We start from the raw sequence: 25,386 nt of genomic DNA, 5'->3' as shown, positions 1-25,386 counted from the left end.
AAAGGACAAAAGTATTAAAAACATCTATAGCTCCAACAATTTGTTAAGGGATACACAATATAAAAAGATGCAGTTCTCATCACAAGAAAAACATTTGTAACTGTGTATGGTAACAGATGTTAACTAGTCTTATTGTAGTGATTATTTTGCAATATATATAAATACCAAATCATTATGTTGTACACCTGATACTAATATAATGATATATGTAAATTATACCACAATTAAAAAAAAGATGTAAATGGTGACATCAAAAATATAAAACAGGGGAGTAAAAGGATAGCGTTTTTGGAACGTGACCAAAGTTAAATTGCTATCAGGATGAAACAGACTGTTATAGGGGCCGGCCCCGTGGCTTAGCGGTTAAGTGCACATGCTCTGCTAGTGGCAGCCCGAGTTTGGATCTCGGATGCACACCGATGCACCTCTTGTCTGGCCATGCTGAGGTGGCATCCCACAGACAGCAACTAGCAGGATGTGCAACGATGACATACAACTATCTACTGGAGCTTTGGGGAGAAAAGGGGAAAAAGGAGCAGGATTGGCAATAGATGTTAGCTCAGGGCCGGTCTTCCTCACACAAAAAAACAGACGATTATATATATATGTAAGATGTTTTATGTGGGCCTCATGGGAACCACAAAGCAAACATCTAAAGTAGACACACCAAAGATAAATACAAGGTAATCAAGCATACCACTACAGAAAATCATCAATTTACAAAAGAAGGCAGAAAGAAAGGAAGAAAAAAAAATGGAACTACAAAGCAGATAGAAAACAATTAATAAGATGGCATTAGTTAGTCAAAATAAATAAGATGGCATTAGTTAGTCATTAAGTGTCAGTAATTCTCTAAATGTTAATGAATTGAATTCTCTAATCAAAAGGCATAGAGTGGCTGGATGGACAAAAAAACAAGACTCAACTATATTGCCTATGAGGGACTCACTTGAGCCTTAAGGACACACAGAAGCTGAAAGTAAAGGGATGGTAAGATATATTCCATGCAAGTGGAAACCAAAGGAGAGCAGGGGTAGCTATATTTATATTATACAAAATAGACTTTAAGCTAAAAACAGTAACAAGAGACTAACATGGTCATTATGTAATAATAAGGAGGTCAATTCATCAAGAGGATGTAACAATCTTAAATATATATGCACTCAACATTGGCACACCTAAAATATATTAAGCAAGTACTAACAGATCTGAAGTGAGAAATAGACAACACAATAATAGTAGGGGAACTCAATACACCACTATCAACAATGGATAGATCATCCAGATAAAAAATCAACAAGGAAACGCTGGACTTGAACCAGACATTAGACCAAAGGGAACGAACAGACATACACAGAACATTCCATTTAACAGCAGCAGAATTCACATTATTCCCAAGTGCATATGGCACATTCTCCAGCATAGAGCACATGTTAGGTCACAAAACAAAGCTTAGGAAATTTAAGAAGACTGACATAACACCAAGTATCTTTTCCAACTGCAATGGCATAAAACTAGAGATCAATAACAGAAATGAAGCTGGAAAATTAACAAATATGTGAGGATTAAACAACATGCTCCAGAATAACCAATAAGTCAAAGAAGAAATCAAGAAATATCTTAAAACAAGCAAAAATGGAAGCATAACATATGAAAACCTATAGCATGCGGCAAAAGCAGTTCTATAAAGAAAATTATAGCAATAAATGCCTACATTAAGAGAAAAGACAGATCTCAAATAAAGAACCTTACTTTACACCACAAGGAACTAGGAACACTAAGCCCAATGTTAGTGAAAGGAAGGAAATAACAAAGATCAGAGTGGAAATAAATGAAATAGATACCAGAAAAACAACAGAAAAGAACAATGAAACTAAGAGCCGGTTTTTTTGAAAAGATAAACTAAATCGACAAAACTTTAACTAGACTAACTCAGAAAGAAAAGAGGACTCAAATAAATAAAATCAGAATTTAAAGAGGAGACGTTACAACTGACACTAAAGAAATATAAAGGATCACAAGAGACTACTATGAACAACTGCACATCAACAAACTGGATAAACTAGAAGAAATGGATAAAATCCTAAAAGACATATGAACTATCAAGAGGGAATCATGAAGAAATAGAAAATCTGAACTGACCAATAACAAATAAGAAGATTGAATCAGTAATCAAAAAAACCTTCCAAAACAGAAAAGCCCAGGACCAGACGGTTTCACTGGTGAATTCTACCAAACATTTAAAGAATAATTAACACCAATCCTTCTCAAACTCTTCAAAAAAAACTGAAGAGGAAGGAATACTTTCAAACTCACTTTATGAGGCCAGCATTATTCTGATACCAAAGCCAGAATAGGATACTATAAGCAAGTAAAATTATAGATCAATAACTCTGATAAATACAGATGCAAAAATTCTCAACAAAATATTAGCAAACCAAATTCAACAGCACATTAAAAGGATAATTCACTGTGATCAAGTGGGATTTATCCCTGGGATGCAAGGATGGTTCAACATATGCAAATCAATAAATGTAATATACCACATTAAGAGTACAAAAGATAAAAATGGTATGATTGGCTCAGATGCAGAAAAGGAATTTGAAAAAAATGCAACATCCTTTCATGTAACAATGCTCAACAAATTGGGTATAGAAGGAACATACCTCAACAAAATAAAGGCCATATATGACAAATTCACAGCCAATATCATATTCAATTCTGAAAGGTTGAAAGCTTTTCCTCTAAGATCAGGAAAAAGACAACAAGGCCCACTCTCACCATTCCTACTCAATATAGTACTGGAAATCCTAGCTACAGCAATTAGGCAAGACAAAGAAATAAAAGGCATCCAAAGTAGAAAGGGAGAAATAAAACTGCCTTTGCAGATGATATAATCTTACATACAGAAAATCCTAAGACTTCACCAAAAATTTTTTAGAATTAATAAATGAATTTAGTAAACTTGCAGGATACAAAGTCAACATACAGTAGACAAGTTGCATTTCTACCCACTAATAACAAAACATTTGAAAGAGAAATAAATAAATTATTCCCATTTACAATAGCATCCAAAAATAAAATATCTAGGAATAAATTTCACCAAGGAGGTGAAATATCTGTACACTGAAAACAAGTCTTTGATAAAGAAATTGAAGAAGACACGAACAAATGGGAAGATATCCAATATTCATGTACTACAAGAATTATATTGTTAAAATGTCCATAATACCCAAAGCCATCTATAGATTCAATGAAATCTCTCTCAAAATTCCAACAGCATTTTTCACAAAAATAGAAAAAGCAATCCTTTAAATTTTGTGGAGTGACGAAAGACCCCAAATAGCCAAAGCAATCCTAACAGTATGATAAACAGTATGGAAGTTTCTCAACATCTTAAAACTAGAACTACCATATGATCCAGCAATCCTACTTCTGGGTGTATATCTTAAGGAATTGAAATCAGATACCTTCACCCTAACATTAATTGCAGCCTTATTCACAATACCCAAGATATGAAAACAACCTAATTGTCCATCAATGGATGAATGTAAAAGAAAATGTGATATATATATATATGTACCACATTATTTATATATGTATATGGATATTATATATACATATGAATACTATTCAGCCATGAAAAGAAGGAATTTCTGCCATTTGAGACAACCTGGATGAACCTTGAAGGCATTATACTAAGTGAAATACATCAGACAGAGAAAGACAAACAGTGTATGATATCATTTATATGTGGAATCTAAAAAAGCCAAACACAGAGAAACAAGAGACTAGTGTGGTAGTTAGTGGGGGCTTGGGTAGCAGAAATAGGGAGATATTGGTCAAAGGGTACAAACTCCCAGTTACAATATTTACAAGTTCTGGGGATCTAACGTACAGTATGTGATTATAGCCAATGATACTGTATTATATACTTGAAAGTTGGTAAGAGAATAAATCTTTATAGTTCTCACCACAAAAAAAGAAATGGTAATTATGTGACAGGATAGAGGTGTTAGCCAATGCTAATGGTGGTAATCATTTTGCAATATATAAATGTATAAAATCAACATGGTGTACACCTTAAACTTACACAGTGTTATATGTCAATTATATTTCAATAATATTGGGGGGAAGATGTTCCAGAGGGAGAAAGATACCAGCAACACGGCAGTGTAGGAAGCCCTGGATTCTCCTTCTCTCTTACAAATGCACTGATTCAGCAAAAATTCATGGAGAAACTCCTGTTGTGATGAATCCTAAACTGAATGAAAGGCTCCTTTACTCCAGGAGAATGCAAAACCAGACTCATTAAAGCCAGTAAGGAGACTCATGACACTTTCTCATCAGAGACCCTATGCTGGTGCAGTATCTTACAAGCAGGAAGAGACCACCTAGCTCCCAGCTTCACCCAGCAGAGGAAAGGGCTTTGTTTGTAGGTCCAGCACCCATACATTTCCAAGGGGGCTGCCCAAAGAACTGCAGTCTGTCTTGCTAGTTCTGGGACGTCTGATGGGTCTTAACAGTCTAGTTTCTCAGGGGACAAGAGAGGTGGTAGCTTGGGCTAGTAGACATCAATAGTACTCCCTAATGCTCACCACAGAGTGAGTGGATGAATAATCACAGCTGTCAACTTCCACCTTGGGAGGGAAAGAATTGATCCATTTGTCCAGAGTCCCAAGTACCAACAGAAATCAGGGAGCTGACAATATGCTAACTGAACTGAAAAATGCTCTAGAGGAGTTCAATAGTAGACTAGATCAAGAAGAATAAAGGATCAGCAAAGTCAAAGACAAGTCATTGGAAAATATTTAATAAGAAGAGTAAACAAGGTAAAAGAATGAATAAGAGTGAAGAAAGCTTAAGGGACTATTAGGACATCATCAAACAGACTAATATATGCATTACGGGAGCTCCAGAAGAAGAATAGTGAAGGAAAGGATCAGAAAGCATATTTAAGAAATAATGGCTAAAAACTTCCCAAATCAGAGGAAAGAAATCAATGTCCAGATCCAGGAAGACCAAAGAACCTCCAATAAGTTGAACACACAGAAATCCATACCAAGACACATTATAATCAAATTGTCAAAATTCAAAGACAGAGAATTTTGAAAGTATAAAAAAAAAAAAAGTGAGTTGTCATATACACAGGAATCCCCATAAAACTATGAGTGGATTTTCCAGCAGAAACTATACAGGCCAGAAGGTGGTGGGGTGATATATTCAAAGGGCTGAAATAAAAAACTGCCGATGAAGAATACTACGCCAGGCAAAACTGTTCTTCAAAAATTAAGGAGATATGAAATCTTTCAAGATAAATAAAAGCTGAATGAGTTAATGACTACTAGATCTGCCTTACATGAAATGCTAAAGTGAGTGATGTCAGAATCGTGGTGGCATAAAGCATCCCTCCTTTAAAAAAAAAAATCCACATATATTTATTATGTATCAAGTCTATTTTAGATACTCACAAAAGAACAGAAGATGGGGGAAAATAGTTCCCAAGCTTCAAGAAATTAAATATTTAGATGTAAATACACAAAACATGATGTTAAAAGAGCAAAATACTAATTGCTAGTGGGTGTCAGAGTAAAGAAATAATGCAATAAAACTTTTAAAAAATTTTAGTTGGATTACTGTAAAGAATCATAAAGAGAGAGAGTTTCCACATATCAAATGAATTGGATTTTGTTTGTTTTCCACAGATTTTTTTATTGTGTTAAAATACACATAACATAACGTTTACCATCTTAACCACTTTTAAGTGTATAGTTCAGTGGTATTAAATACGTTCACATTGTTGTGCAGCTATCACTACCATCCACCTCCATAACTCTTTTCATCTTGTAAAACTGAAACTCTATACCTGTTAAAAAATAACTCTATTTATCCCTCCCTCAAGCCACTGCCAACCACCATTCTACTTTCTGGATCTATGATTTTGACTATGCTAAGTACCTCATATCAGTGGAATGATACAGTATTTGTCTTTTTATAACTGGTTAATTTCACTTAGCATAATGTCCTCAAGGTTCATCCATGTTTAGCATATGGCAAAATTTCCATCCTCTTTAAGGCCGAATAATATTCCACTGTTTGTATATAACACATTTTGCTTTATCCATTCATTCATTGATGGACACTTGGATTGCTTCCAAGTTTTAGCTATTGTGAATAACGCTGCTGTGAGCATGGGTATACAAACATCTCCTCCAGACACTGCTTTTAATTCTTATACTCAGAAGTGGAGTTGCTGGGTCATATGGTTATTCTACTTTTAATTGACTGAGAAACTTTCATACTGTCTTCCACAGTGGCATACCATTTTACATTCCTACCAACAGAGCACAAGGTTTCCAATTTCTCCACATCCTCACCAACAATTGTTTATTTCTGTGGTTTGATTTTTTTTTTTTTTGCTGAGGAAGATTTGCCCTGAGCTAACATCTGTCACCAATCTTCCTCTTTTTGTTTAAGGAAGATTGGCCCTGAGCTGACATCCATTGTCAATCTTCCGCTATTTTTTTTTTCACTTGAGGACGATTAGCCCTGAGCTACCATCAGTGCCAGTCTTCCTCTATTTGTATGTGGGTCACCACCACAGCATGGCTTGATGAGTGGTATATGTCTGCGCCCACCATCCAAACCCATGAACCCGGGCTGCCGAAACAGAGCGCATGGAACTTTAACCACTCAGCCACAGGGTGGGCCCCCAACCCCCCTGCTGTTTTTTTGATAGTAGCCATCATAATGGGTGTGAGGTAGTATCTCATTGCAGGGTTTTTGGCAGGGGGTGGGGTTGTTGTTTTGGTGAGGAAGAGTCACTCTGAGCTAACATCTGTTGCCAATCTTCCTCTTTTTGCTTGAGGAATATTAGCCCTGAGCCAATATCTGTGGCAATCTTCCTGTATTTTGTATGTGGATCACCACCACAGCATGGCTTAACAGTGGTGTAGGTCTGCACCCGGGATCCGAACCCGCAAACCCGCGCCACCAAAGCAGAGTGCGCCATGCTTAACCACTACGCCACAGGGTCAGCCTCTCATTGTAGTTTTGATTTGCATTTCCCTAATGATTAGTGATGTCGAGCTTCTTTTCATGTGCTTATTAAACATTTGTATATCTTCTTTGGAGAAATGTCTACTCAAGTCCTTTGCCCATTTTTGAATTGGGCTGTTTGCTTTTTGTCATTGAGTTTTAGGAGTTTTCTACATATTCTCCTATCAATTTCTTATCAGATACATAATTTGCAAATATTTTCTTCCATAAAACAGTGAGAAAGCAATTAATAAGATGGCATTAGTAAGTCCTTACATTTGGGACTGGATAATTCTTTGTTGTATGGATTGTTCCATGCATTGTAGGATGTTTAGCTGTATCCCTGACTTCCACCCTCTAGAAGCCAGTATGAGTCCCACCCCAGTCCTGAAAACCAAAAATGTCTGCAAGCATTGTGTCTAGTAGGCAAAAGCCATTAATGCTGCTAACTATGCTACAATGCACAGAACAATCCCCCTCACCCCTACCTCTCACAACAAAGAATTGTCTGGCCTAAAATATCAATAATGCTGAGGTTGAGAATCCCTAATGTAACTGTTGGGTTTGTACTCACATCCCTTTAGTTGCCACACAACTCAATTTGGTGACAAATTTCTCTAATAATGTATGTGATCTTACAACTAATGAGATTTTCTACCTTCTAGAGGACAAACATCACCACAAACTCAACGACACCAAAACTTTACCATCATTTTATACTTTACCTAGAATAGGAAGTTTCTGCACGTACAGAAATTACACTGACAAGCATGCTATAGGGGCTAGATGTTTACAAAAACAAAATTTGGTAGAGCTCAGAAAAAGGAAGTACATTTCCAGTTAAAGTGTCTTTATGGATCTAATCAGGAAAAAAAACCTTACTACTTAAAATCAACGTCCTTTACCATAGATCTATAGATTTCTCTACTTTAAATGATATTACTTCATGCATAAGCTATGTATTTCAATATTACAACCCCATAGGCATATTTTAGCCAGAAACCAATAATTTGGTGACACGTGATGACTTGTATTAGGTCTATGGAATAAGATTTTTATTGGCTTTTGCCTATAAATCATATACGGTTTTTATCTTGAAAAGCTAATGCCTACTTCAGAACTATATCAAACCCAAATCAAGACTATTCTAGTTATTTAGTGTCCATAGATGATCTCATCAAAGAATTATAGTTTACTTCGATTGAAATACAGTGATGATTGAGGGCTAATTTTCAATAGCCTCTTTTTGCCTCCAAGCTCTGCAGGAGGCTTACAAAATGGCATTGTTTTCCAAAAATAAGTACAAAAGCTGATCGATATACCCAGACTTATCATGTCCTAGATGCATTAACACAAGCAATCACCAGGACTGGACAGACATTACTTTGAAATCAAGATGCTTTAGATGTTATACTTGTCTCTAAGAAGAAATCTGTACTATTCGGGGAGATGACTGTTATACACCTGCAATTCTCACAGACGGCTTTGAAATCACTGCTAATACTAAAGAAATAGTAAATATATAAATAACCTAGGGGACAACTAGCTGACATCCCACTGCCTGGCTCTAAATTTATCTGGCCAGTACTGAGATTTATTTCCTGGTTTTACTTGGGGAAATATTGAATCATAGATCTGGAGTACTTTTACCTTCCTCCTAATATTACTGGTCATTTGTTCATATCTCACTTACGTTTTAAACACTGCTCTAATATAGGGATTGTCTTGCCAGATGGTGCAACTGTGATTCTGATAGAAAAGCAGAACAAAATTATAATAATCACCAAAACCTCTATCTCATCTCCTCCTCAAATTCCTGGCATTCATATTGATCTAGACAATACTTAAGAGTTCTCTCCTAAGACCTGGCTAAGGAAGGCCTAAAGGGAGGACTGAGGATGAAAAATTTCACTCTCCCAAAGAACATGAACTGCACATATGCAGTAAATTGTGTATTTCAATGTAGCTAATGGTCCACACATTAATAGGAAGCTAACAAACTGGACTAGACAGGTCATAACCTGAAGCCCTCGCTCATCAGCAAGCCTCTTGGAACAGACCCACTCTTGAAATCCAACATATCAGTGATTAGCCCTGCTTTGTTCTAGTAAAAACTCTTGTTTCATTTAAGTCTAAACTAAACTTCACCATCACAAATTCTATATAATCTTCCAAGAAGTTGCATTTCCACCTGAGGCTTCTTCCTTGTGCATATGAGAATTCCATATAAATTCAGAATTTTTTGTTTTTCAAAATCAAGAAAATTTGATTTCCTTTAACACTAATATACACTAGGCAAGACTTCACTCATCAACAAATTACACTTACAATTTTGTTCTATAGAATTGAATAACAGAGCATGGAATAAACAGAATTTAGGAACTAAGAAGAAAATTATGGTCATTACCTCCTCCGATTAAATCTCTACACTGTGTGGTATGCAGCCGACATCGCCCTTCGTAACAGAAGGCTTGACCTGAATCACAAGACTGTCCATTGCGTGCAAAAGTGTCAGGCACACAGTGTGCGGTAAGGCCATCGCAAAATTCAATGAAATCACATTCATCAAATGATTTCCTACAAAGTACACCAACTGGTCTTATCTAGCAGGGAAAAAGAACATAAGAAAAGATTACATATCAATAATACTCAAGTTTTCTTTCTCTTCAGGCTTTTAATTTCCATTCATTTTTTTCTAAGTTGCTAAGAGGAAGGAGGAAATTAAGTCTTCTTGTCAACTACTTAAGCACTGCATAGCAATTTAGGTGATTGAATTTATTGTGCATAAAGATGAGGGCAATACTTACGAGAGAAGAGAGAAACTCAAAGATAAACAGACTACCATAACTATAAAAAAGAAAGAGCTAAAGAATTAATGTAAAAATTACTTTCAACCCATTATGGCTATGCTCACATAGGCAGCCTCTGGTTTCTCCATATGCCATCCTTAAAGCAGAAATCAGCAACCATTTACAAAACAATAAATACACATCAGAAACATTTAGAAAAAAGTTTGTAGATTTTAAAAGAAGATAATTTAAGGACACATAGGAGAAGGTTTATTTCACATATCGCATTGCAAATAACTATTAAAAAAAAAACTTTCCCAATTATATATCTCTGATCTCTTCAGCACTTACTTTTTAGATGATTGCTTCCAGGGTTTCCTTTCTGTAGCCCCAATTCCTCCCGGCTATCATCACTATCCTATGCAAACTCCCCCCAAAAAAACTGGATTTTCTGTATACCTTTTCTCACTTTGTCAACAAGTATTTGCTACCGGTAGCAAATTTGACACAAATTCTCCAAGTGATAGGTGAGAAGACAAAACATAATACTGTATCACCCAAGTTTATGGAGTTGACATTCAAATCCAAACCAATTATCAAAATTATTTCTAAAGGAAAATACATATAAGTATAATGAGAAAGTATCAGTACTTGTTTCTTCAGAATATGCTTCCATTTACAAATGTGTATAAATGGCAATCTTACTTTTATTATAATTTCTTTCGTTATTAAGATTTTATTTTTTACAGCAGTTAAGGATCACAGAGAATATGAGGGGAAAGTACAGAGATTTCCCATAAGGCTTCTGCTCCACATATGCAAAGCATCCCCCATTATCAACATCTCCCACTAGAGTGGTACATTTGTTACAATTGAACTTACACTGATACATCGTTATCACTCAAAGTCCATAGTTTACATTAAAGTCCACTCTTGGTGTTGTACACTCTATGGGTTTAGACAAATGTATAATGACATGTATCTACTGTTATGGTATCATACAAGGTTTTTTCACTGCCCTAAAAATCCTTCATGCTCTGACTATTCATCTTCCCCTTGGTCTCTGGCAACCACTGATCTTTCTACTGTCTCCGTAGTTTTACCTTTTCCAGAATGTCATTTAGCTGGAATTATACAGTATGTAACCTTTTCAGGTTGGCTTCTTTCACTCAACTTATTTTTCAATACTTAAAAATACCTAGTTCCTCAAATGCTCTTTGAACTAAGTTTTATCATCCTACTTAATCGTTCATTAAGCGGTGTTCATTTTTCTTTCCTTAGCTCTCTAATTCCCAAATGGCCCTAAAACTTTCAAATTGTTGACGGCTTGTTTCTAAGTGTTTTCTCCTAAAATCCTTTGATTTTTTTTTTCAGTTATTAATTTATTTTTATTCTTGCCAAGACTGTCAGTTTGTGTATGTAATGTGTAATTTATGGTCAGGGCTGTGTCCCTTTAGAAAACTCAACCAGGGATGGTGGGTTAATTTATTGCCTCTGACTACCACACCAGCCTTGACTGTATAGTAAAGAAAGTACTGTGTATGTCAGAAAACAGTTACAGTTAATATTAGTAATTAAGACTATACTATGTCTGATAATGTAAAAGAAGAAGAGAGTAACATCAGCAAGATGGCAGAATAGGAGACTCCAAGCTGCATACCCACACAGCAACACCTATTTTAACAACTACCATGGATGAGGGTACCTTTACGGGAGCCTAGGAATCCAGCAGAAAGGTTCCAGTCCTCTGGTGGAGCAAGAAATCTGAGAGTAGATGCATTGAAAAGAGTAAGAAGAACAGTTTCACTTTACCCACATCACTCCTCCCCCAAGGTGGCACAGCTCAATGCCAAGAGAGACCCTATTGGCCCATGATTTCTCCAATAGGGGAAAATGAAAGTGATATGAAAGCCTGGTTTCCCCAGCCTTGTGAGACCCTCCCCAAGAAGCCCACTTTTGTCTCACCCCACCAAGAACACTGAGGGGATTGGCACAGGTGAGTAGTATGGGGACACCTAGGAGTAGGGAAAATGGATGGGAGCTCACAGCAATCAGTATGTGGATCATGACAACCAGCCACATATCATATTAATAGGCTTGCAGACTCCAGCAAGAGCTCCATCAATGAAACAATAGGACACTTCACATGAGGACACCCACAACTAGCCAAGAAACACCCCCAGCACTCCACACACATCCCCTGTAGTGGGCACACCACACTTCCCAGCAGATGGTGCACATGAGCCTCCAACAACAGCGTGCACAGTCTCGCAAACAACACATGGATATCAGCAGCTGGCTTGACTCTGCTGCGATGGGAGAAAGTGCACAGTCTTGAACACTTCAGGGCACTGCCTTAGGGAGAATAAATGTGGAGCTCTTCACACTTGTACTGGCTTTGTGGGCTTGAGAGAAGGCATGCTGTCCTAAGCTTCCCCCTACCATGATGGAAAAAAAGAGTGGAGCAAGCTCACCCATAGAAAAGGTCTGAGAGACCTCCCAAAACTCTAGCTCAGCTGACTTGTGATTGGCTTCTTTCTCTCCCTGCGCCAGTTAGTAAACACTGAAGAATATGGCTACTTCTTCAAATGTGAAGACAGGAATGCAAAGCTTTAATTAACATAAAGAATTAAGAAACACGAAACCACCAAAGGAACAAAACAAAGCTCCCGTGGGAGACCCCAAAGAAATGGAGATGTATAAACTGACAAAAAAATTAAAAATAATCATCTTAAGCACAGTGAGAGCACAGATAGGCAAATAAACAAAATCAGAAAAGCCATACAATATGAAGTTTAACCAACAGAAAAATGATTAAAAAAAATAAAGAGAAATTCTGGATCTGAAGAATACAATGGCTGAACTGAAAATTTCCATATAAAGAGCTTCAAGAGCACAGTTGGTCAAGCGTAAGAAACAGGGAACTGAAAGACAATCACTTGAAATTACCCAATCAGAGGAACAAAAAAGAAAAAGAATAGGGAAAGCCTATGGCGCTAATGGGACACCATCAAAAGAAACAATATATGCATTATGGGAGTTCCAGAAGGAGCAGAGAAAGAGAAAAGCACAGAAAGCTTATTTAAAGAAATAATGACAGAAAATTTCCCAAATCTGGGGAGGGAAATATCCATAAAGCCAAAAGAACTCTAAACAGATTGAACATAAGGAGGTCTTCAAAAGACATGTTACAAATAAATTATCAAAAGTCAATGACAAGGAGAGAATTTTGAAGGCAGTGAGAGAAAAGTGATTCATTATATATAAGGAAACCCACATAAGACTATAAGCGGATTACTCAGCAGAAACCTTGAGGGCCAGGAGATAGTGGGATGATATTTTCAAAGTGCTGAAAGAAAAAAAACCTGCCAACCAAGAATACTATATCCAATAAAGCTGTCCTTCAGAAATGAAGGAGATAAGACTTTCTCATAAAAACAAAAGCGGAAAGAGTTCATCACCACTAGACTTGTCTTACAAAAAATGCTAAAGAGAGTTCTTCAAGTCAAAATGAAAAGATGCTAGTTAGCAAGATGAAAACATATGAAAGTAAAAAAATCACTGTAAAGGTAAGTATATAGTCAAATTCAGAATACTCCAATACTGTAATATGGTGGTATGTAAATCACTTTTAATTGTAGTAGAAAAGTTTAAAGACAAAATTACTAAGAATAATTATACCTGAAATAATGTATTCATGGATACACAATATAAAAAGATGTTTAATTATGACATCAATAGCATAAAACATGGAGGCAGAGAAGCAAAGGTGTAGAGTTTTTGTATGAGATCGAATTTATCAGTTAAAAAAAGACTTTCATAACTAAAAAATGTTTTTCGTGTAAGCCTTGTGGTAATCACAAAAAAACCTATAGTCAACAGGCAAAATACAAAGAGAAATAAATCAAAGTGTACCACCACAAAAAAAAAAAAATCATCAAATCACAAAGTGAGACAATAAATAGAGGAAAAATTGGACAAAAGAACTGCAAAATATATAGAAAACAAATAATAATATGACAATAGCAAATCCTTCTTATCAATAATTACTTTGAAGGTAAATGAATTATACGCAACCATCAAAAGACATAGAGTAGCTGGATAAATAAAAAATAATATCCAATTATATGCTGCCTACAAGAGACTCAAGCCTTCAGGATGCACACAGACTGAAAATGAAGGGATAGAAAAAAACAGTCCACGCAAACGGCAATCAGAGAGAGTAGGGAGGGCTACATATAAATCAGATAAAATAGACTTTAAATCAAAAAGTGTCACAAGAGACAAAGAAGGTTATTATATAATGATAAAGATGTCAATTCATCAAGAGGATATATAACAATTGTAAATATATATATGCACTCACACCAGAATACCTATACAAAGCAAATATTAACAGAACTTAAGAGAGAAATAGTCACCCATACAGTAACAGTAGGTGACTTCACTACCCCACTTTCAATACTGACCAGATCATCCATTCAAAAAAATCCATAACAAAACAGTGGACTTGAACAACACTAGAGACCTAATGGACCTAACGAACATATACAGAATGTTCCATCCAACAGCAGCAGAATACACATTCTCCTCAAGTGCACATGGAACATTTTCCAGGACAGATCATAGATCAGGCCAAAAATCAAGTCTTAATAAATTTAAGAATGAGATCATATCAAGCATCTCTTCTGACCACAATGACATAAAACTAGAAAACAATAGCAGAAGGAAAACTTGAAAATTCAAAAACATGTAGAAACTAAACAACACACTCCTGAACAAACAATGTGTCAAAGTAGAAATCAAAGGGAATACAAACATATCTTGAGACAAATGAAAAGTGGAAATACAAAATTTCAAAACTTAAGGGATGCAACACATGCAATTCTGAGAGGAACGTTCATAGTGATAAACACCTAGATTAAAAAGAAGAAAGACCTCAAACAACCTACTTAACACCTCAAGGAACTAGAAAAAGAAGAACAAACTAAGCTCAAAGTTAACAGAAGGAAGGAAATAATAAAGATTAGAGCAGAAATAAATAAGAGATGAGAAAAACAATAGAAAACATCAAGAAAACTAAGAGCTGGTTTTTTGAAAAGATAAAATTGACAACCCTTTAGCTAGGCTAACTAAGAAAAAAAAGAGAGAAGTCGCATATAAATTATAAATGAAAGAGGTGATATTACAACAGATATCACAGAAATACAAAAGACACTAAGAGACTATAATTATACATCAACAAATTGTATAGCCTAGAAGAAATGAATAAATTCCAAAAAATGACCTACCAAGATTGAATCACGAAGAAATAGAAAGACTGAGCATACCAATAATGAATAAGGAGATTGAATCAGTTATCAAAAACCTCCTAACTACAAAAAGCCCAGGATTAGCTGGTTTCACAGGTCAATTCTACCAAACATTTAAGGAATAATTAATGCCCATCCTTCTCAACCTCTTCCCAAAAATTGCAGAGGAAGGAACATTTCCAAACTCATTTTACAAGGCCAAAACTACCCTGATACCAAAGCCAAACAAAGACAGCACAATAAAAGAAAACTACAAGCCAATGTAGTTTTGACCTGATGAACAAGCCTGATGAACATAGATGCAGAAATCCTCAACAAAATACTAGCAAACCAAAGTTAACAGCACATTGAAAGGATAATACCCCATGATCAAGTGGGATTTATTTCTATGAATCAAGGATGGTTGAACATATGAAAATAAATAAATGTGATACACCACATTAACAAGGTGCCCTCGCTCACCATTCCTAGTACCTGGCTAGTACTGGAAGTCCTAGTCAGAGCAATTAGGCAAGAAAAAGAAATAAAAGACATCCAAATTGGAAAGGAAGAAGCCAAGTTGTCTCTGTTCACAAATGACATTATCCTATATATAGAAAACCCTAAAGACTCCACCAAAAAACTGTTAAAAATAATAAATGAATTCAATAAAATTGCAAGATATGAAAGCACCATTAAAAAAATCCATTGTGTTTCTTTACACTAAAAATGAATGATCTGCAAAAGCAATTAAGAAAAGTCCCATTTACAATAGCATCAAACAGAATAAAATAGGAATAAATTTAATGAAGGAGATATAAGATATGTACACTGAAAACTATAAAACGTTGATGAAAGAAATTTGAGGACACAAATAAATGGAAAGATATACTTTGCTCATTTTGCTTTGTATCCTTTCATTGTAATAAATCATAGTCGTGAGTATGCTATACGTTGAGTCCTGTGAGTCCTCCTACCGATTCATTAAACCTGGGGATAGTACTGGGGATCTCTGTCAAAGAGGAGAACTGCCATCTTAACAATATTGAGTCTTCCAACACATTCACATAGAATATGTCACCATTTAGATTCTTTATTTTTCTCAACAATGTTTTAAGTGTATGTTTTGTATTTATTTTATTAAATGTATTTGGAAGCATTTTTGATGGTATTGTGAATGGAATTGTTTTCCTAATTTCACTTGCAGATTATTCTCTGCTATTATATAGAAATACAATTCATTTTTGTATAGTGATTGTGTACCCTGTGACTTTGACAAACTCATATATTTGTTTTAAAAGGTATTTTTGGTAGATGCCTTAGGATTACATACAGGCAGGATAATGTTGTCTGAAAATAGAGCTGTACTACTTCTCTTCCAAAACAGATGCCTTTTATTTCTTTTTCTTACCTTACTGTACTCTCTAGCATCTCTAGTATAGTGTTTAATAGAAGTGATAGGAGCCTACATTCTTGCTTTGTTTCTGATTTTAGGGGGAAAGCACTCAGGCTTTTGTCATCAGTATGATGTTAGCTATAGGTTTTTCATAGATGCTCTGTATCAGGATAAGTAAGTTCCTTCCTATTTCTGATTTTTTGATAATTGTACAATGAGTGGGTAATACATTTTGTTAGACCATTTTTCTGCATCTTTTGAGATGATGGTGTATTTTCCTTTATTTGATTAATATGGTGTGTTAAATTAATTAAACCAAACTTGCATTACTGATAAATTCTGCTTGGTCATGGTGGATAATTCTTTTCATATGTTTCTGGATTCTGTTTGTAATTTTTTAAGGATTTTTTCCTCCATATTCATAAGGAATATTGATCTATAGTTTTCTTTTCTTGTGATACCTTCATCTGATTTTGGTATCAGTGAAATAACTGTCCTCATAAAATCATTTTAAAAGTGTTCCTTTCTCTTCTATTTTCTGGAAGAGATTGTGGAGTACTGGTATCATTTCTTCTTTAAATTTTTGATAGAATTCACCAGTGAGGCCATCTAGACCTGGGCTTTTCTTTGTGGAAAGATTTTAAGCTACTAATTCAATCTCTACTCTTGTCTATTCAGATTTTCTATTTCTTCTTAAGTCAGTTTTGGTAATTTGTGTATTTCTAGGAATTTTCTCCTTTCATTTAAGTTGTCTAATTTGCTGGATACTGAAGTTTAGTATATTTCATGATAATTCTTGTAAATTCTGTAAAGTCAGTACTGATTATCCATTTTTATTTCCAATTTTTATGTGTGATCTCTCTCTTTTTCTTAGTCTAGGTAAAAGTTTGTCCATTTTCATTGATTTCCTTTCCAAAGAAGCAATTTTGGTTGTACTGACATCCTCTCAACCTTTTATCCTTCCTTATGCTTGCCTTGGATTTAATTTGCTCTTCTTTTCATAACTTTTTAAGGTACGAGCTTAGATGATTGACTTGAATTATTTCTTATTACCTAATATAGGTACTTAAAGCTAAAAATTTCCCTCTAAGCACTGCTTTACCTGCCTGCAATAGATTTTTAGTTTTCATACATTTCGAAATATTTCTATTGTTCCTTGTAATTTCTTCGACACATTGATTATTGAGAAATGTTTAACATTTCTAATATTTATGGATTTATTAAATTTCTTTCATTTGTTGATTTCTAATTTAATTTTGCTGTCATCAGAGAATATACTTTGTATGATTTCAGTCTGTTAAAATATATTGAGACTGGTTTTATAACCTAGCTTGCAGTCCACGCACAAAGATGTTCTACGCGTGCTTGTAAATAATGGGCATTCTGCTGTTGCTGAGTGGTATTCATTAGATGTCAATTTGGTCAAGTTGTTTGATAGTGTGGTAAAAGTATTCTATATCCTTGATGATTTTCAGTCCACTTGTGGGAGACCCTGAGCCAGAGGACTCAGCAAAGCTACACCCAGATTCTTGAACCATAGAAACTGTGAGGAAATGTTTGTTTTAAGTTTGGGGGTAATTTGTTATTCAGTAATAGATAAATAATATACTATGACCTTATAAAATCTGGCCCTTGCCTGCCTCTCTGATGCTTCTGTCTTAGTACAGGTTCCCCACAAAACAGAGCTTGAAGCAAAACTTATATCCCAATGCTTTAGTAAGGATTGGTAGCCTGAGATAAAAGCAAAACAAATACAAGATGGTCGGTGCATTACCAAGCTGGCCAAGGCTTTACCAAAAATCATATGTAGTTGCTCTGTAAGTGAGGCTGTCTCCAGAAAGAGCATATAAAACATTGCGTCTCAAAACAATCTGTTATTAGAATTGAGCAGAAAGCCGTGGCCAAGCATATCTGAGCAGTCACATAGACTCAGTCCAGTAGACCATCTATCACTACACTACAGCAAATTGGGTGGTAAATTAAAGAAGCTGATAATCATTTTGCATATGAATTCTTCATTTTTAAAATGCGATTACCAGAGTTTTATTTTATTGCCTTTAAAACAGAAGCCAGTTTACAAAATGTCTGATTTGTCCACCACATTTTAGAAACATGTATAACATGTTTATATACATGTATAACATGTATAACATGTTAATTATGGTTTGGATTGGCATTTCTAACAGAGAATGCATACTTTGGAAATAAATGTTAATTAGGCATCTTTGTTTTTTAATCAGTAGCACTAAGCAGAAAAACATGGCAGAACAATTCTGGAAAGTTGCGTAAACTAGGTCCAATACACCATTTCTCTCCTTCTCAGTCATTCAATTTTAAGAACATAACAAGCCACTTTTCCTCCTTTATTCATTTACCATTCTCAAGATCTTTCTATTGCTTCTATTTTACATGAATCCTCCACACCAATTCTTTTCCTTGGCATTTAGGTATTAGCTCAAATGTCACCCCTTACAGAGACCACCTACCAGTGTACCCTGGCTAAAATATACCCTCGCTTACTCTTTATTTTATTATACTATTTTATTTTTAAATCACTTATCAGTATCTGAAATTATCTTTTTTAATGTTTGTTTAAAGATTAATTCTCTATAATACCCGACACTAGACAGTGTGGGGTAAAATATTTTCTGAGTTAGTGAGTGAATGAACAATTTCAAGCTGCAAACAAATTTTAAATGTGTCTTTGCTCCTAATTCCAACCTTTTATTTCATCTAAACTTCACTGAGTTTTTATCTGAATATTTCTGTGGTTGTTTTCTCTGTACTTTGTTGCTGTACAGTAGTTTTAGACAAATGAGTAAACTAGAGTGATGTTTAGCTGTCACATTTAACTGGAATCCACCAAGTTTTCTTTGATATTGATTAAGAAAACCATCTTTGTTTTCAGATCTATTATTTTTTATCTATTTTTCCTTCTGCTCTGATCCTTTCATTTGGCCTTATCTTCTCATATTTATCTTCCAACTCTATGAGTGATTCAAGCCACAGAAATTTGGGTATTTGCTAAGTTCAGTGCTGATTTTATATTTAAATGGCAAACTTAGTTTATCTGTAATCATTCATCATTTCATACTCCTTTAATTTTATTGTGTTCAGTTCCCTTCTTATGACATTCTCTTAATTTAGGAAGGTCAAGTCTTGCCATTTTTTGAGAATGGCAGTTTCCTGAAATTGCTTCTGGATCCTAACTTAATGTTAAAGGCATATACAGAGAGTGACGTCACAAGATGGTTGAATAAGAATTCCCCTGCTCATATTTCTCCTCAGCAACAATAACTTGACAGCAATCCATGGACAAAAGTGCCTTTGTGGGAGCTTTGGGATCCAGGTAGATGGTGAAACTCTGGCGGAGTCTAAGACTGAGGAGAACCAATTTGAAAAGGCAGACCCTTGCCTAGGCAGCTACTTGATGAACACACTCCCAGCTAAAGATTTGGAAACAGCTCCACACCCTGAGGACTCAGCTACAGTCCCATCTTGCCACGATCCTGCTAAAAGCACCATAGGCCAAGGGACCCAGGAGGAGTCACATCCACCCATGCCTCAGGTAACAGTCCCAGATGTGGACCCTGAAATGCCCATGAATTGGCCATGGTCCAGGAGTACTTGGAAATGAGCACACCAAACTTAGTTTGACTGTAGATTTTGGAAGGGCCATGTAACTAGGCTCCAGTCCCTATCAACTGCAGTCTGAAAACAGTCCTGCTGGCCTGGAACTAGGCAGGAGACACGCCTATTGCACCACAGAAGATCTAGTTTGGGCCCTATACTCGGCCAGCATGCCCCACCCCCAGTCATAGTCCCAAGCAGTCCTGCTGGCCCTGAGACCTAGCAGGAAACACTCCCATCTGTGTCTAGGAGTCCAGAAAGGGCCCCATATTAGGTGCCAGCCCCCTTTCAGCTGTAATCCACTAACAGTCCTGCTTGCAAAGGGACCCAGCAGGAGACACTCCTGTCTTCACCTCCAGAGATCCTGTAAGAGCCTATACTTGGCTCTAGCCTCTCCCAGCACTAGTACATGAACAGTCCTGCTGGCACAGGGACCCAGCAGGAGACATTCGAGAACATATCTAAGAAGATCCTAAAATGGCCCTATACTTGGATCCAGTCCCTCCAGCCATGGTCAGAGACCTGTCTAGCCCACCCAGAGACCTGGCAGGAGACACACTCATCTGTGTCTCTAGAGCCAGGTCTGCAGACCTCAGTCTTGGCTGTGGATCCTGAAACAGCCCAGGGACTCAGTTCCGGCCACTCAAAGACATGGTCAGGGCCAGTCCTGTCCACACAGGAACTCACCCAGTGATCTGGCAGGAGGCCGCCTAGGAAGCTGGTAGGAATTACACCCATCCAGATACCTGGTAACAGGCCCTGGTCTGAGCACTCAACTGTGGACCCTGAACTAGACCCTTGTCCCAGTGTCACCCTACTAAACAAGGTTCTAGAGGCAGTCCAATACACCTGAGAACCAGGCAGGATTCATGCCTGCCCAAACTCCTTGTAAACTGGCTCCAACTCAGCATGACTGCTATTCTGGAGGTAATCCCATCAGCCTGGGAACTAACAGAAGATCTCTACCTGCAGAAACCAGTCTGTAGGTGTTTGCTCTTTCAAATGCACAAACACCAACCCAAGGCTACACAGATCACAAAGAGTCAGGCAACTATCACATCAGTAAATGAAACTAATAAAGCTCCAGTAACTAACCACAAAGAAATAAATATCTACAAATTGCCTTACAACAATTCAAAATAATCATCTTAAAGAAACTCAATGAAATACAAAAGAACACAGAGAGACAACTAAATGAAATCAGGAAAACATGCAAGAACAAAAAGAAATAAGAAATAAATAGAAACCATCAAAAAGAACCAAACAGAAATCCTACAACTGAAGAAAACAATAACAGAAATGAAAAATTTAATAAAAGGGTTCAACAGCAGATTGATCTTACAGAAGAAATAATAAGTGAACTTGAATACTGTTGATTTGAAATTATCAAGTTAGAGGAACAAAAAGAAAAAACAAGGAAAAAGAGAGAAGAAAGCTTACACAAATTATAGGACTTCATTAAGCAAACAAACATTCATATCATGGGAGTCCCTGAAGGGGAAAACAGAGAGAAAGGAGCAGAAAGATTATTTAACGAAATAACACCTGAAAAGTTCCCAAATCTTGAAAGAGATGTGGACAGCCAGAAACAGAAAGCTAAAAGGACCCCAAGCAAGAACAACCCAAAGAAGATTACCCCAAGACAAATTATAATCAAAATGTTAAAAGTCAAAGAAAGTTTTTTGAAGCAGCAAGAGAAAAGTTACTCATCACATACAAGGAAACTCCAAAGGGCTATCAGCAGATTTCTCTGCAGAAATGTTAAAAACCAGGGGTGAGTGGGATGATATATTCAAAATGCTGAAAGAAAAAAAACTGGCCACCAAGAGAACTCAACTAGGCAAAACCATCCTTCAGAAATTAAGCAGTGATAAAGACATTTGCAGACAAACAAGGGAGCTAAGGAAGTTTATCACCTCTAGACCTGCCTTACAAGAAATACTAAAAGGAGTTCATTTATTGAAATGAAAGGACACTAAGTTATGAAAATATATAAAAGTATAAAATTCACTGGTAAATGTAAATATATAGTCAAATTCAGAATACCTTAATACTGTAATGGTCGTAAATCACTTTTATCTCTAGTGAAAAGTTAAAAGACAATAGTATTATAAAGTAAATATCACTACAATAATTCATTAATATAAAAAGATGCAAAATTTGACGTTAATAGCACAAATTGTGGGGGAAGGGGCACCAAAAATATAGAGCTTTTGTAAGTTGTTATCAGCTTAAAGTAGACTATCTACTATATCTATATCTTTTTATATCTATAAAATGTTTTATGTAAGGCTCATGGTAATCACAAAGAAGAAACCTATAGTAGATTCACAAAAGATAAAGAGAAAAAAAGTATACCACCACAAAAAATAAATCACAAAGGAAGACAGCAAGAGAGGGAGAAATGGAAAAAAGAACTTAAAAAAAAAACCAGAAAACAATTAACAAAATGGCAACAGAAAGTCCTTACCTATCAGTAATTAGTTTAAATGTAAATGGGTTAAACTCTCCAAAAACACAGAGTGGAAAATGGATAAAAAAACAAGATCCAACAATGTGCTTGCTATAAGAAATTCAACTTAGCTATAAGGATATTCATGGGCTGAAAATGAAAAGAAGAAAAAATATTCTATGCAAATGGTAACCAAAAGAGAGCAGGGTTTGCTATACTTATATCAAATAAAATAGACTTTCAGTCAAATCAGTCACAAAAGACAAAGAAGGTCATTATACAATGATAAAGGGATCAATTTATCAAGAGAATATAACACTTGTAACTATATATGCACCAAATATTGGAACACCTAAAAACTTAAAGCAAACATTAACAGAATGAAGGGAGAAGTAGGCAGCAGCACAATAGTTGGGGACTTCAATATCCTATTTTCAACACTGTATAGATCAACCAGAAAGGAAATCAATAAGGAAACAGTGGACCTGAATAACACTGTAGACCAAATGCCCCTGAAGACATATATAGAATGCGACATCCAATTGGTACAAAATACTCATTCTTCTCAAGCACACACGAAACATTCTCCAGGAGAGAACATATGTTGTTCCACAAGGCAACTTTTAAGAAATTTAAGAAGATTGAAATAATATCTAGTATCTTTTCCAATCACATTGGTATGAAACTAAAACCAATAACAGAGGGAATACTGGAAAATTCACAAAATGTATAAATTAAACATCACACTCTTGAACAACCAATGAATCAAAGAAGAAATGAAAGGGAAATCAGAAAGTATCTTGATATAAATGAAAACAAAAAAACAACATAAAATATATGAGATGCAGCAAAAGGAGTTCTAAGTGGTAGGTTTATAGCAATAAGTGACTATATTAGAAAAAGAAAGATCTGAAGTAAACAACCTGACTTTACACCTAAAGGAATCAGAAAAGGAAGAACAAATTAAGCTAGCAGAGTCAGTAGAAGGAAGGAAAAACAAAGATCAGAGTGGAAATAAATGAAATAGAGACAAGGGACTATAGAAAAAAATTAATGAAACTGAGAGTTGGTTCTTTGAAAAGATAAACAAAATGGCAAACCTTTAGCTAGACTAACCAAGAACAAAAGAGACAGGTCTCAATAAAACAAAATTATGAATGAAAGAGGGGACACTAAAACTGATACCACAGAAACACAAAGGATCATAAGAGGCTACTATGAACAATTATATGCCAACAAATTGCATAACCTAGAAGAAATGAATAAATTCCTAGAAACAGACAACATAGCAAGACTGAATCACAAAGAAATGGAAAATGTGAACAGACCAATCACAACTAAAGAGACTGAATTTGTTATCAAATCTCCTAACAAAGAAAAGCCCAGGACCAGGTGGTTTCAAAAGTGAATTCTATGAAATATTTAAAGAAGAATTAATGCCAACCCTTCTCAAACTCTTCCAAAAACTTAAAGAGGAGGGAATACTCCCAAATTCATTTTACAAGGCCCGCATTACCCTGATACCAAAGACAGAAAAGGACACTGCAAGAAAAGAAAATTACAGGTCAACATCCCTGATAAATACAGACACAAAAATTCTCAACAAAATACTAGCACACCAAATTCAACAGCACATTAAAAGGATCATATACCATGATCACGTGGGATTTATCCCTGAGAGGCAAGGATGTTTCAACACATGGAAATCAATAAATGTGATATACTCCATTAATAGAATTAAGGGTAAAAATCATGTAATCCTTTGAAGAAATGCAGAAAAAAACATTTGATAAAATTCAACACCCTTTTATGATAAAAGTTCCCAACAATTTGGGTATAGAAAGAATATATCTCAACATAATAAAGGCCAAATACGACAAGGCTTAGCTAACATCATAGTCAGTAGTGAAAATTTGAAAGTTTTCCTCTAAGATCAGGAACAAGACGAAGGTGTGCACTCTCACCACTCCTATTCAACATAGTACTGGAAGCCCTAGCCAGAGCAAATAGGCAAGAAAAGAAATAAAAAGCACTCAAGTCAGAAAGGAAGAAGTAAAATTGTCTGTTTGCAGATGACATGATCTCATATACAGAAAATCCTAAAGAAGCCACCAAAAAATTGTTAGAATTGATAAACAAATTCAATCAATTTGCAGGATACAAAATCAAACTACAAAAATCATTTGCATTTCTATACATTTACAATGAAATATATGAAAAATACATTTTTAAAATCCCATTTACAATAGTACCAAAAACAATAAAATACTTAGGAATAAATTTAACCAAGGAGGTGAAAGACTTGTACACAAAAAACTATAAGATAACAATGAAAGAAATTGAAAGAGACACAAATAAATGAAAAGATATCCTGTGTTCATGGATCAGAAAAATTAATATTGTTAAAATATCCATACTATCAAAGCAACCTATAGATTCAATGTAATCTTTACCTGAATTCCAAAGACATTTTTCATAGAAACAAAAAGCAATACTAAAATTCATATGGACCCACAGAAGACCCCAAATAGCCAACGCAATCTTGAGAAAGAAGTACAAAGCTGGGGGCATCACACTTCCTGATTTCAAACTGTACTGCAAAGCTATGGTAATCAAAACAGTATGGTATTGGCATCAAACCAGACAGATCAAAGGAATAGAATTGAGAGCCCAGATATAAAACCACACATATATAGCCAACTAATCTTTGACAAGGGTGCCAAGAACACACAATGGGGAAAGGATAGTCTATTCATTGAATGATTTTGGGAAAACTGAATATTCACATGC

The 25,386-nt window shown here is 35.6% G+C and overlaps 1 protein-coding gene and 1 long non-coding RNA gene across 5 annotated transcripts in view; both read right to left on the bottom strand.

Moving 5' to 3' along the window:
- Nucleotides 1-9,640, bottom strand: part of LOC131394058 (uncharacterized) — a 34,417-nt gene extending 24,777 nt beyond the window's left edge. The window contains exon 1 of the long non-coding RNA XR_009216054.1: nt 9,446-9,640. This is a non-coding gene — a long non-coding RNA (uncharacterized LOC131394058). The remainder of the gene's footprint in view (nt 1-9,445) is intronic.
- The window catches only part of LOC131394054 (disintegrin and metalloproteinase domain-containing protein 5-like), a 601,035-nt gene that overhangs the window by 480,940 nt on the left and 94,709 nt on the right, over nt 1-25,386 (bottom strand). The gene's annotated exons all lie outside the window — the stretch shown is intronic.

The sequence above is a fragment of the Diceros bicornis genome, chromosome 29 (genome assembly GCF_020826845.1).
Source record: "Diceros bicornis minor isolate mBicDic1 chromosome 29, mDicBic1.mat.cur, whole genome shotgun sequence".
Lineage (NCBI taxonomy): Eukaryota > Metazoa > Chordata > Mammalia > Perissodactyla > Rhinocerotidae > Diceros > Diceros bicornis.
Note: the sequence above shows the minus strand (reverse complement) of the source record. Positions and strands in the feature narration are given on the sequence as shown.